Source organism: Oryza sativa, chromosome 2 (genome assembly GCF_034140825.1).
Source record: "Oryza sativa Japonica Group chromosome 2, ASM3414082v1".
In the NCBI taxonomy this organism is placed as follows: Eukaryota; Viridiplantae; Streptophyta; class Magnoliopsida; order Poales; family Poaceae; genus Oryza; species Oryza sativa.
Window position 1 is genome coordinate 9,146,948 of NC_089036.1, and position 9,441 is coordinate 9,156,388.

Below are 9,441 nucleotides of genomic sequence, written 5' to 3' on the forward strand. Positions count from 1 at the left end.
GCCAAAAAAAAATCTCTCAATTCTAATGTCCCTATTGATCAAGAAAACATTATTTCCATTAGTTGAGCGCAACAAACATAGGCAATTGTTAGATTTGAAATATGAATTTTGAATGGCGAAAGCAGTAACTCCTTCTCATGGCATCCTGGACCCATGTTACAAACAGAGTCCTGCTCTATCTTTAGTGGCAGGTGATCCTAAGGCCATGTATAGATGGGATTAAAACTTTTAAGTCCCTATCACATTGGATGTTTGGAAATTAATTATAAATATTAAACGTAGACTATTAATAAAACCCATCCATAATCTTGGACTAATTCGCGAGACGAATCTATTGAGCCTAATTAATCCATGATTAGCCTATGTGATGCTACAGTAAACATTCTCTAATTATGGATTAATTAGGCTTAAAAAAATTGTCTCGTGAATTAGCTTTCATTTATGTAATTAATTTTATAAGTAGTCTATATTTAATACTATAAATTAGTGTCTAAATATAGGGACTAAAGTTAAGTTCCTGGATCCAAACACCACCTAAAAGCTCTATCTTTAGTGGCAGGTGATACTAAAATTTCACCTTATTACTCAGTGGTAGTACAACTGAACCAAAAAAAAAATCAATAATTCTGTGCTTAATCAGGGGACAGGCAGAGAAGGATTTCAGGGTGGAGGCCGTGACGATCGGCTGTGTTCAGCACAAGAATCTGGTCAGCCTACTGGGTATTGCAGCGAGGGAGCTTTGTAGGTATGCATGGTGTAATTTTAATACGATTTTTGAAATAACAAGTTGTGCTCTCTGTACAACTTTACTCTGCTAGTGATGTGTAAATTGAGTTCTTGCAATTTTTGATAGGAAGCTGGTGAAATTGAGTTGACCAATTTGGACTGAAGAAGTGATCTCAGATAGGGGGGTTGCTGCCTGGAAGAGTAGGAAAACAATGCAGAGAGAGATGGTTCAACCCTTTGAGGCCAAACATCAAGGTTAGTCTCCTCTTCCTTGTAGGTTTCACACACATTGTATATCCAACTAAAAATACTTCTTTTGCCGGCATTTCAAAATTCTTGTCTTGTATACAGTTAAGATCACTTGATTTGTCTGATAGATCTGTTGATGGCATGTAGGCATAGATAGCTGCTTAGTCAACCCAATAAAATGAGGCTATAACAAGTTCTATCATTGCTATGCTGCATTTTTGCCAAGTCTGCAATCTATCAATCTTCATCCGCCGAGTCTCTGAACATAAATTACTACATCTATAGAGGGCTCAATTTATCTTTAGCTAGACAATCTATTAGAAGATGATGAGGGATTTGGGACTCTTGTCATCTGTTAATGTGTTATGCAATCTCCTTCCACCAGCTAAATGAAGCATGCGAGCTTCTTTAGATTGATTGTTTCAGACTTTCATTATCTTAGATTGGACTCGTGCAATGTCTAATGCAATGTTTTTTTTTGTCACTGATTTTTGAAGGGAACGACTCCTTGCAGCCTCTGTGCTGCATCGGCCACCATCACCGGCGAGCCTGTGGCCCTTCTCTTTGTGCCATCGGTGCCACGAGAACATGAAGAGGCCATTCGCAGTCACCGCAAGAAGAATTAGTGTCACAACAACAAGAAGCATGAGCGCCTTCATCAATGGGGGACAGTGAGATCCATTGCAATGGCCATGGCCATGAGAGGATCCTGATGTCATCTGCCACGATATGTCAGCACTGAATGGCTGGGGGCCTGTCGGGGTTGATGAGGTCGGCCGGACTGCACAGCCTGAGAGCAGGCAGAACATATTCAGATGAGTGTTGTTTGCACCTTGCAATCCACCCTGCAGTTTCGCTAATTCTTGGGGAAAATGATGTTTTGATTTCTGTAGCAACAGCTTTAATTTGTTGAACGAATGGATCCCATGTATTTTTTTTCTGGGCTTTGAACAACAAAAGCACAAAAAGGGACAGAAGCCCATGTTCGACCCAACAAACCTTTTGGCAGGGGTGCTTGATGCACGCACAGCACGCGGGGAGGAGGTGGGAGATGATGACACGTGTCATATCCTATGGTCAAAAGTCCAGCTGATATCTCAAAAAATTTCAGCAGGATGGTACTAGACAGTCCCTAAGTGGTACTTAATTCGTTTCACTTCAGTAAAGCCGCGTATAATATGCAGAGTCCAGAGTATAATCTGCATCAGTAGACCTACTGATATATGATGGCTCAGTAGCATCCTGTAGAGTTTATAATGTGGCAAATGTCTGACGACATAATATAACTCCTCAAAATAACGTTAAATTAATTTGGGACCTGCTTTTGCATTTGCTTCCTCAAATCAAATTGTTTCCTCGAGTTCAACATAGAGATTCTGCAGAACAGTTATTACAGTCCAATGCATTTTTTTTCCAGGTGGTTTCCAAGACAAATTGGTGTTCCATCGGACGAGTAATGCAGCCACCATCTGTCGTTATATCTTGACAGAGCCGAGAAGGAAAATCCTCCAGAGATTGGCCACCATTTGCATGGTCAGTTGATTCTCCATTACCCTACCCTTCTTGTTCCTATAGAAGCTCAGAAGCGGGCAAGCGGCTTGTTTTGCGACGCACCACTGACACTGTCTCTGTTCATCACTGCAGCAACCGGATGGCGAGCAAGGCGACAGAGATGGGAATTTTTTTCGTTTTTAGATTTTTTTTAATATTTACAGAAATAATCTATCGGCGAGAAAAATTGCAAAAATAGACCCTGCCGCCCCAATGGTGGGCGGCAAGCTGACGTGGCAAACGGGGGAGGAACGGACGGTGACGGAGGGTGGTTTTTTTTGCATGAAAACCCTTGCCGCCCTTTGGTGGGGCGGCAAGGGGTCCGAATGCAAAAGAGCCGCAGGGGCCGGCCATTTTGCAGGCGGCCCCTTGCCGCCCTCTGGCCGGGCGGCAGGCCTTGCTGCCTATAAAAGGTCTGCCGCCCAGCCCCCAGCCCTCATTCCTCACCCCTCTCAAATCCAGTGAAAAAAAAAGAAGAGAGGGGAGGAGAAGAGAAGAAGGGGCGAAGCCCTGCCGGATTTAGACGCCGATTTCAGGTAATATTCATAGATCCTATATGTGACTATTGAGTTAAATAGTGTGTATTTTTAAAAAATTTGTTTGAATAAATGCATTATATTTTTAGGGTTTCAGTTGTACTAATCTAGAAGTGCGTATTGTAGATATCGGTAACTACGTAGATCTGCTAGTTTGGAATCAATACTTTACCGTTGCATTGGCTTACACAAGAAGATATTACGTTGTAGATGTTTATTGCATGAAAGAGTAATATGATCTAGTTAATTCGTTGACAGATATGTCGAACAAACAAATATTCCAAGTTTACCATGGACCAGGAAACGTCCATTACGGGCCAACTGGGGTAGATCTGTCAGATTTTATTGTATCAGAAAGGGGAATTGATAGACCGGCTGAGAGGAGTGTACCTTCTATAAAAGGATGGTTAATGAGGGGCTTGAGAGTTGATCCACAGACAAGTGACATAACAATCAATGTTATAGTAAGTCGGGCAACTGAGGGTTTTTATTAGGAACTAATGCCAGTTCAAAACTCTCAAGTGTGGAGATGGTATGTGGAAAATGCAATGCAACGCGGGTGGCCTCTAGCTTTGGTTCCGTTTGTGCACCCGAAGGATCCAGGTATGCAGATGAACATGGATGATGGCAAGGGACCAAGTGCTGAAGTAAATGAGACTTCTGTGGAGGAGGTCAACGCAGGAGAGGACAGGGGCGTAGTAGCTCCAGTGGGCATTCAACCAGGTGGAGTGGCCGACAAGGGGGAGACTGTCGCAGCCATTGTGGATGAAATGGAGAGGGAGGATTCTGACAACGAGCGTGTAGAGGAAGGTGATTCGTCAGATGAGGAGACGGATATTAATCCAGCAGAATGGGCTAGTTAGGATTTTTCTGGGCTGATCGTCTCTGAAGAGGATAGTGTGAGATGGGAGTACAAAGAAAATGAGGTTATTCAGGGAGCGATTTATAGTAGAGCAGAAGATATGAAGGAGGCGGCAAAACATTTTGCAGTGTCACTTCATAGAGAGTTTTGGGTTGCCAAGTCCAACCGGTCGCAATATGAAGTTCGGTGTGTTAAGGAAAAAGATGGTTGTCCATGGAGAGTGCACGCGTATAAGGGGAAATGGAAGGATTATTGGACAGTGTCAGTCGTTACCAAGCATACATGTTTTCTACCTGGTGTTCAGAAATACCACAGGAACATTACATGTGCATTTGTTGCATCTGAGATGTATGCGCATGTCATCGATAATCTCACATATGAACCAAGGTCAATAATCCGACACATCGAGGAGACATACAAGTATACTATTAGCTATGCCAAGGCCTGGAGGGCCAAACAGAAAATAATAGAGATAAGATTTAGAACTTACGAAGCCTCGTATGACAATTTGCCACGCCTGCTTGGTGTTATCGAGGAAAGAAACCCTGGGAGCTCTTACGAAGTGAAGAAATTCCCATCAATTGAACATCCTGGCAAGAGTGTGCTGCAAAGGGCGTTCTTAGCTCTACATGCATGCAAGATGGCATTCGTGAACTGTCGTCCTGTTCTCTGCATTGATGGGACATTCTTGACAGGAAAGTATCGGGGCCAGATACTGACAGCAATAGGGGTAGATGGGAACAATCAGGTATTGCCCTTGGCATTTGCTTTTGTTGAGAGTGAGAATACCGACAGCTGGTACTGGTTCCTAAAATTGGTTAAAACAAAAGTTGTTGGTATGAGGCCAAATGTGTGCCTGATACATGATAGGCACGCTGGCATTCTGCGAGCGATAGAAGAGTTGCAGTTTGGGAGCATGGAACAAGGATACCCTGGTGTTTGGGACGATGTACAGAGTAGGTGGTGCATGCGTCATATGGGAGCTAATTTCTTCAAGCAATTCAAGAACAAGGAGCTCATGAACATGTTCAAGAGGCTGTGCAATCAGAACCAGGAGAAAAAATTCAATGAGCTTTGGAAGAGATTAGATGAGTTGACAGCCAAATGCAGTGATCAGCGTGCAGCGGCTCCATCGACCGCCGTTGCTGACCCTCCTCAAGCTCTTGGACCTCTCCCAACGGTAGTCCAACTTTGGTTAGAAGAACTGGATTGGAGATTAGGAAATTTTCTCAGTGGATTCTGCATGAACCAAAAGAGAAATGGGCCAAGGCGTATGACACAGGTGGTGCTAGATATGGAATAATGACAACAAATTTGGCAGAAGTTTACAACTGGGTGATGCGCGGTGTCCGTGGACTGCCACTAGTTGGCATAGTGGAGTTCATTTTACATGGGACATGCAGGTATTTTAGGGATCGGTTCCAGGCAGTTCTTCCCTCTATGCCGAACAACAGCATTTTTTTGGAACTTTCATACAGAAAAAGCTAGAGGAGTTGCGTAAAAAGGCCATGAAACATCGAGCTCTAGTGCAAGGTACCCAACAACACAGGTTTGAGATACTCTGTCAAGATAAGGCAGGCAGGGGTATCTACCACAAGAGAGTGAAGCAGGAGTGTGTTCTGAAAGCCGACGACACATGTCATTGCTCTTGTTCAAAGCCGAAGCTGCTCCACAGGCCATGCACCCATGTCATTGCTGCCGCAGCGGAGTGTAGCATACCAGATGTAGTATATGTGTCACAGTACTTCAGTAAGCAAGCAATATATTATACATAGAACGGCGAGATTTATGGGTTCGGCATAGCTAGGGAGTTCACAGAGACTAACGATGAAGTACTCAATATTCCTGACCCATCGAAGCTCCGAGGCAAGGCTGGAAGGAGGAGGACTCGTCGCATCCGCAACGATATGGACGAGTCGGAGGCTGGCAGGGTGAAGCGTTGCAGCAAATGCGATGAACGTGGGCACACCTACAAGCATTGTCCTAAAGACAAGGAGAAACCAAGTGCGGCGGAGGCAGGACTATCAGGATCAGCAGCAGATGGAGCTCGCCCTACGGGTGAAGGCACTACCTCCACTCGACCACGTCCTAGGCGTCGTCGTGCCACGTCTGGCTACGTGGTGTAGTTCTTATGTTCTATGTTGGCATGTGGGTTTGCTTGTAATATGTTTCGAACTTATCGATGTGTTTATGTTTCGTCGTGTAATGTCAGACTTCGGCATATCATGTCTTTAGGTCTCGTGATGTAACGTCAGACTAAGGCCCCTAGTGTCTTTAGATATGCTGATGTATGTCGGACTTCGACACGTAATGTTATGTTATGTTATATTATCGAACTCTACATAAATGTTAAATTGCACGTCATCGTTATGTACCATTAGTAACGTTTGCTTTATTTAAATAGCCTGTAATCTTGTTGTACATAATTATTCTCATGATTTTATTACTATTTCATAATTTTGTGAGTCATATTTTGTTTTACATTACTACGTTTTGAATTGTTATAACACGAAACACTATATTTTTCAGAGATGGCACGTCAGGATACACCTCAGCTGTTGGACCCGGTGATAGATCACCGACACCGGTCTCACCTTACTGCGGTGCAGGGGGCTCAGCTTGGGACGTTCCGGGCACGGACGTGCGGTGAGCTACTCACGGTTGACGACTCCTTTGTCGAGAGGTACGAACAGTGTATTACTATAAATTAGTTGCGCTGTAATATTTTTTATAATGACATATTAATTTCTTATTGTAGGCTGCGTGAGGCCAGCCTCCTACCGATGTGTCGGCTGGTGGAGGCTGCCGCCGGCCACGCGGACCCGGCCAGACGATGGACTGTGGACAGGTCCCTCCTAGCAGCTTTGGTCGACCGATGGAGACCAGAGACGCACACTTTTCACTTGCCGTGCGGTGAGGTAGCCCCTACCCTACAGGACGTATCGTACTTGTTGGGGCTACCGCTCGCGGGAGACGCTGTTGGGCCAGTGACCACGGCTGTGGATTGGCAGGACGATCTGACGGCACGTTTCGCACTAGTACAGCGCGCACCGCACCTCCCGCTCGAGCCGTTGGCACACCACCGCAACACCGGACCTACGAAGAGGTGGCTGCTTCAGTTCACCGTGAGTGTTTTTGTACCGAAATGACAAGCGTACTACATATTTATTCCACATGTTAAGGTTCCTAACATTTTAACGAACGCTTGCAGGTCGATCAGCTACAGGCGGAGGCTGACGAGTACTCCTACAGCCGCTGTTTGAAGGCGTACTTGCTCTGGCTTTTCGGCTGGGTGATGTTCTGTGGCGGTCACGGGCACGCGGTCGACAAGGGACTCGTGCACTACGCCAGGAGCATCGCCGACGCCGCGGTAGGCGAGGTGCCTCAGTGGAGCTGGGGTTCCGCGTTGTTGGCGGCTCTGTACCGTGGACTTTGTGAGGCTTGCACGACGACGGATCCCAGCGCGACCTTTGGTGGGTGCCCTCTCTTTCTTTCTATCTGGGCAGCTGAGAGGATTGCGATCGGCCGCCCGGAGGTGGACCAGCACGCGTACGAGGAGTCACTGTACAAGGAGCGACCAGAGGTCGACTACCCTACGATGGGTACTCTGTGGTGCCGTCGTCAGGTACGTTGCATCGATCTTCTCGTATTGTTAAGTTAATTGCTCAGTTCATTATATATCAAATCGATCGTCCCGTATTGCAGCGCCGATGGGCTCACGTCCAGGTTAGGCGGTCGTATCCTGAGTTTGTTATGGAGTTCGACCGCCTTCTGCCGACTGACGTCGTGTGGGAGCCCTACAGTGCCGCGGCTACCCAGGCTCGTGCGCCGTTGGGTCTGTCCACACTCTGCACCAGGGACCAGGCGTACTGGATGACTACGGTTCCGATGGTCTTCGACATCTGCGTTGAGCCTCACGCCCCTTTCCGCGTGATGCGGCAGTTCGGCTTCCGTCAGCCCTTTCCAGTACCTTTTCCGACGACCGTCCCAGCTGCTGTTCAGCGGTAAGATCTTTCACTACGCTTTCCGTTATTGCATTAAAATCTACCTGTTCACAATAATTTGTAACATCTCTCGATTCACACTAATATTACACATTAATTCGCAGGTACTCGCGCAAGGGTCAGCAGTCAGCTGGCGACTGGCCCGCCAAGTTGGCGACTTTTGTTGAGGACTGGTTGCTCGCAACCGAGGAGGTCGTGGACCACGAGGGAGAGCCGCACACTGAGGAGGCGTACAGGCCTACCTACGCTGGTACCAGCCACGCACCCGTACTAGGGTCACCTTCGCTCCCTTGGAGGAGCAGCCCCACGTTGCGAGCACTAGAGACCTCTACGCCAGGCACCGCGACCAGGACTTCGCTCGTTGTGTGAGTACCCTGCATCGCACCATTCCTTTATGTTTTCGTGTCTTTCTCATTGTCAAATTTTACGAATATGTATGAATAAATTAACCATGCAGGCTCACGACATCAACCGGGTCGTCGTTGACGGTTCAACGACGATCCAACGTTTAGGCGCGGGGATTCCGGTACCCGTAGAGGAGCACTTGACGACGTACACGCGGATGGTGGAGTCGATGCGCTCAATTCTCCGAGTGCTCACCTGTCGTGCAGACGACGTTGCTCGGGCAGACGCAGCTGTACAGCGGCCACCCGTACCGACTGGTCCCCGTCCAGCTGCGCACGTTCCTAGGCCAACTCCCCCTCCGCACGGAGGTAAGTATTTTTAAGGATTTTTCTGTACATGCCTCGCACATATATGTGAGCCGTTTCACTTGCCGATTGATTCAGGGTTTCGTGCACCGTTCAGCACCCCGCCTTCCTCGGCTAGGCCTTCTGGTGTGCCCCCCACAGGTACTTAAAAAACAACATTACTTCGACAATAAATTTACATGCATTTAATGTCTTAGCTTACAAGGTCCCATTGTCGATGTGTAGGTTTCGCCCAGTTCGCTATGATGCAGGACTTCTCCCAGGCTACAGGGTCAGCGTCTCAGGCAGCTGTGTCGACCTCGCACTCAGCGCAGTTCTGCCAGTACACCGGTACTTCGTCACAGGCAGCCGGCACGTCGAGTCAGGGTCCACCACTGGACCATGCTGGGACCTCGTCGGATCGCTTGCTGCCTTCCACCGTGCTCTTCGACATCACTGACTTCGACTCCGCTTCAGGCTCGGCAGAGGACGTCATCGGCCCCTCACAGCTGGGAGGCGCACCGCCGGTGTAGACGCAGGACCAGGCGCAGGCCACTCCTCCGCCAGACACTCGTGCTACCTGTGCTGTGCCACCGGATCGTTTCACCTACTCCCAGGACCACGTGCGAGCACAGGCCCGGAGGACCAAGCGTGGTCGCGGCGCGGGGCAGGGCCAGTAGAGCAGTCTTCTCTTTGTTTATTTGCTTCACTTTCCAGTACTGTATGCTTGTGTAATGACTACGTTGTTGTTATATGTGCACGATATCTTTCGGCGCATGCACGATACCTTTCGGCGCATGCACGACTACTTTCTGCCGCACCGA

General features: G+C 47.6%; 1 pseudogene; it reads left to right on the forward strand.

Moving 5' to 3' along the window:
* The first annotated feature begins 2,627 nt into the window (after positions 1–2,627).
* LOC136355086 (serine/threonine-protein phosphatase 7 long form homolog) lies at positions 2,628–9,441 on the forward strand (annotated as a pseudogene).